At 51.0% G+C, this 5,000-nt stretch overlaps 1 non-coding gene across 1 annotated transcript in view; it reads right to left on the bottom strand.

Annotated features, from left to right (window-relative positions):
• The window catches only part of LOC126431760 (small subunit ribosomal RNA), a 1,909-nt gene extending 1,077 nt beyond the window's left edge, over positions 1-832 (bottom strand). The window contains exon 1 of the ribosomal RNA XR_007577727.1: positions 1-832. This exon is cut by the window's left edge and continues 1,077 nt beyond it. This is a non-coding gene — a ribosomal RNA (small subunit ribosomal RNA).
• Positions 833-5,000: the final 4,168 nt, after the last annotated feature.

The following is a 5,000-nucleotide window of genomic DNA, read 5'->3' as shown; positions in this document are numbered from 1 at the left end:
GGCCCACCGAGACACTCAATAAAGAGCACCCTGGTAGGATTTCAACGGGGTCCGCCTCGGGACGCACGAGCACGCACGAGGCGGTCGCACGCCTTCGGCTCGCCCCACCGGCAGGACGTCCCACGATACATGCCAGTTAAACACCGACGGGCGGTGAACCAACAGCGTGGGACACAAATCCAACTACGAGCTTTTTAACCGCAACAACTTTAATATACGCTATTGGAGCTGGAATTACCGCGGCTGCTGGCACCAGACTTGCCCTCCAATAGATACTCGTTAAAGGATTTAAAGTGTACTCATTCCGATTACGGGGCCTCGGATGAGTCCCGTATCGTTATTTTTCGTCACTACCTCCCCGTGCCGGGAGTGGGTAATTTGCGCGCCTGCTGCCTTCCTTGGATGTGGTAGCCGTTTCTCAGGCTCCCTCTCCGGAATCGAACCCTGATTCCCCGTTACCCGTTACAACCATGGTAGGCGCAGAACCTACCATCGACAGTTGATAAGGCAGACATTTGAAAGATGCGTCGCCGGTACGAGGACCGTGCGATCAGCCCAAAGTTATTCAGAGTCACCAAGGCAAACGGACCGGACGAGCCGACCGATTGGTTTTGATCTAATAAAAGCGTCCCTTCCATCTCTGGTCGGGACTCTGTTTGCATGTATTAGCTCTAGAATTACCACAGTTATCCAAGTAACGTGGGTACGATCTAAGGAACCATAACTGATTTAATGAGCCATTCGCGGTTTCACCTTAATGCGGCTTGTACTGAGACATGCATGGCTTAATCTTTGAGACAAGCATATGACTACTGGCAGGATCAACCAGGGAGCTGCGTCAACTAGAGCTGAGCAGCCGGCCGCCCGGGAGTGTGTCCCGGGGGCCCGCGCGAACACGCAAGCGTCCGCTCAATTATTCTGCAAACAGGAGGAGGCTGAGCTCCCCTGCACAACACACCTCGAAACCCTCTCAGGTCCCGGCGGCGCGCAGCGCCGTCCTAAGTACTTGGTCGGGTTCGAGAGAGGCGCAATCGCCCGGAGTTAGGCGAGTAGACGCTTTAGGTGCGACCACCCGTGCTCCCAACTGAGCTTGCCGCTGCCGACAGAGGCCCGGGAGCGTGCTGTCGTGGCATTGCCGGCGGGAGACAACACGCGCCACCTACGGTGACCGGCAGCTCCAACGCCAGCGCCACAGAAGGACAAAAGCCCCACTTGGGTGCCGAAGCGAACTCTCCCAGCACAGCGCACGCGCCAACACGTCCGCACAGCTGCGATACAAACCACCTGCGAGAACCGCTGGGGCGACCGAGCAGCAGACGGCGTCGCGGCGCCGAGCGCCGGGCGGCGGCGCATCCTCAGCGCACACAGTCCTCAATCGGACCAGCACACTGCAGATGGCCACCGCGCTTCGCACCGGGCCCGCGAGGACCTACTTTGGCCGCAAGGCGCCGCGAGCAGGGGGCGCCGGCGCGCAGCTGCGCCGCCTGCCGCGTCCGTCGGCCGGCGCGCCTGCCACTGGCCGCCCCCACCAGCCGGCTGTAGCGCGTGCGCCCACGCACCGCGCTGCCAGCACGCCGGGCGGCCCCCCCTCACCGGCCGGGGACGGTCCCACCCAGCCACCGCCGCGTATCGCCTCACACCCAGATCCCCTTTCGCGTTCGTGGGCATGGTGGGTCCCCTTTCACGTTCGTGGGCATGGTGGGTATCCCTGAAACAACCGGTTAATAGCTCGACCGATCGTCGCCAACACTGATTCACCTCTAGCGAGAACAACCGCACCACAACGGGTTACCTGTTGTTCATTTGCGTAACGTCACCAGCAAACGTAGACGTCCATCGCCATTTGCAACGAGTATTGCATGCCTGTGTCAGGTGTCACAACACACTACGTCTGCCCACATAGACGCAACAACATGTGCACGCCTCGAGAACACGTGGAAGGTAGCCCCCGTACGTATGCGGTGTCCATTGCGCGAACGACTGTCAGCCGGCCTCTGCAGGATGTCGCAGATGTGGAACGCGGTGCAACATGCTATCACGGTGTGTGAGAAGAGACGACTACGTCCGAATACACGCTCCACTACATCAACAGACTGCTCATGCTGATCGCCATCCAGGGCGTCCGTTCCTCCCACACGTCTGAATGGCGTACCACACTGCAATCCAGCTCTTATAGGGAGACGACACGTAGCTGCGTGCACAATATTTGGACTGTATGGTCTGCCGTTGCTAGGCGCAGTCGTCGTACGGTCACACATGTGCCACGATGTATCATTCAGTACATACGGACCAATGTGCAGTACAGTTTGTGGGTTTTGCGTACATCGGCGGACAGGTGACAGGCCGTACCACAACGTAGGCTGAGTACGTCGGCATGCGAAGGGCATTGAACATGCAAACTTCTCAACGACCAGCTTGCGAAGGCAGGGGGGAAGGGGGGGGGGCATGTACGTCCTGCTGCTATCCACATTACAGTGTATAGCAGGAGCATGTGGAAAGTCAGCAACACCTGCAAGGTGTTTAACATGACGCGATACACAGGGGACCGGGCAGTGCGAATAGCGAACTATATTGCGAGGGTTGCGGTTAGGCAACACTACACTAATTTAACGAGTTGCATAACAATTACAGAGCAGGTTCAGCGACAACGTGCGTCAGGTTAAGGCGCAATATAGGTTAGGTTGAGGCACAATATAGGTTAGGTTAAGGCACAACATGGGTTACGTTAAGGCACAAATTGGGTTACGTTAAGGCACAACATGGGTTACGTTAAGGCACAACATGGGTTACGTTAAGGCACAAATTAGGTTACGTTAAGGCACAAATTAGGTTACGTTAAGGCACAAATTAGGTTACGTTAAGGCACAAATTAGGTTACGTTAAGGCACAAATTAGGTTACGTTAAGGCACAAATTAGGTTACGTTAAGGCACAAATTAGGTTACGTTAAGGCACAAATTAGGTTACGTTAAGGCACAAATTAGGTTACGTTAAGGCACAAATTAGGTTACGTTAAGGCACAAATTAGGTTACGTTAAGGCACAAATTAGGTTACGTTAAGGCACAAATTAGGTTACGTTAAGGCACAAATTAGGTTACGTTAAGGCACAAATTAGGTTACGTTAAGGCACAAATTAGGTTACGTTAAGGCACAAATTAGGTTACGTTAAGGCACAAATTAGGTTACGTTAAGGCACAAATTAGGTTACGTTAAGGTACAATATGGGTTAGGTTAAGGTACAATATGGGTTAGGTTAAGGTACAATATGGGTTAGGTTAAGGTACAATATGGGTTAGGTTAAGGTACAATATGGGTTAGGTTAAGGCACAACGTAGGTTAGGTTAAGGCACAACGTAGGTTAGGTTAAGGCACAACATAGGTTAGGTTAAGGCACAACATAGGTTAGGTTAAGGCACAACATAGGTTAGGTTAAGGCACAACATAGGTTAGGTTAAGGCACAACATAGGTTAGGTTAAGGCACAACATAGGTTAGGTTAAGGCACAACATAGGTTAGGTTAAGGCACAACGTAGGTTAGGTTAAGGCACAACGTAGGTTAGGTTAAGGCACAACGTAGGTTAGGTTAAGGCACAACGTAGGTTAGGTTAAGGCACAACGTAGGTTAGGTTAAGGCACAACGTAGGTTAGGTTAAGGCACAACGTAGGTTAGGTTAAGGCACAACGTAGGTTAGGTTAAGGCACAACGTAGGTTAGGTTAAGGCACAACGTAGGTTAGGTTAAGGCACAACGTAGGTTAGGTTAAGGCACAACGTAGGTTAGGTTAAGGCACAACGTAGGTTAGGTTAAGGCACAACGTAGGTTAGGTTAAGGCACAACGTAGGTTAGGTTAAGGCACAACGTAGGTTAGGTTAAGGCACAACGTAGGTTAGGTTAAGGCACAACGTAGGTTAGGTTAAGGCACAACGTAGGTTAGGTTAAGGCACAACGTAGGTTAGGTTAAGGCACAACGTAGGTTAGGTTAAGGCACAACGTAGGTTAGGTTAAGGCACAACGTAGGTTAGGTTAAGGCACAACGTAGGTTAGGTTAAGGCACAACGTAGGTTAGGTTAAGGCACAACATAGGTTAGGTTAAGGCACAACATAGGTTAGGTTAAGGCACAACATAGGTTAGGTTAAGGCACAACATAGGTTAGGTTAAGGCACAACATAGGTTAGGTTAAGGCACAACATAGGTTAGGTTAAGGCACAACATAGGTTAGGTTAAGGCACAACATAGGTTAGGTTAAGGCACAACATAGGTTAGGTTAAGGCACAACATAGGTTAGGTTAAGGCACAACATAGGTTAGGTTAAGGCACAACATAGGTTAGGTTAAGGCACAACGTAGGTTAGGTTAAGGCACAACGTAGGTTAGGTTAAGGCACAACGTAGGTTAGGTTAAGGCACAACGTAGGTTAGGTTAAGGCACAACGTAGGTTAGGTTAAGGCACAACGTAGGTTAGGTTAAGGCACAACGTAGGTTAGGTTAAGGTACAACGTAGGTTAGGTTAAGGTACAACGTAGGTTAGGTTAAGGTACAACGTAGGTTAGGTTAAGGTACAACGTAGGTTAGGTTAAGGTACAACGTAGGTTAGGTTAAGGTACAACGTAGGTTAGGTTAAGGTACAACGTAGGTTAGGTTAAGGTACAACGTAGGTTAGGTGAAGGCGCAATGTAGGTTAGGTTAAGGTACGATATACCTTAGGTTAAGGTACAATATCGCTTAGGTTAAGGTACAATATAGCTTAGGTTAAGGTACACGTTGTAGGGAAAGGTGTATTTTGGGGGGGGAGGGGGCGGCAGGTTCGTTGATAGTGATTATCGTAAGTGCATGCCTGCGGGATCATCCGATTTGTCACGTCAGGATGCACTTGTGGCTCATGACAGGCGGCGCTCCGATTCCAAGGTTGTGGCAGATCTGTGTCTTTCATTCCTGCCATTGTTTGTGTACTGTGACAGGAGGCAGTATTGTGATGTTGGGTGCACCCCTGTGTAGGACAT

This window comes from Schistocerca serialis, unplaced genomic scaffold (genome assembly GCF_023864345.2).
Source record: "Schistocerca serialis cubense isolate TAMUIC-IGC-003099 unplaced genomic scaffold, iqSchSeri2.2 HiC_scaffold_111, whole genome shotgun sequence".
Lineage (NCBI taxonomy): Eukaryota > Metazoa > Arthropoda > Insecta > Orthoptera > Acrididae > Schistocerca > Schistocerca serialis.
This window is presented reverse-complemented; position numbering and strand designations above follow the sequence as displayed.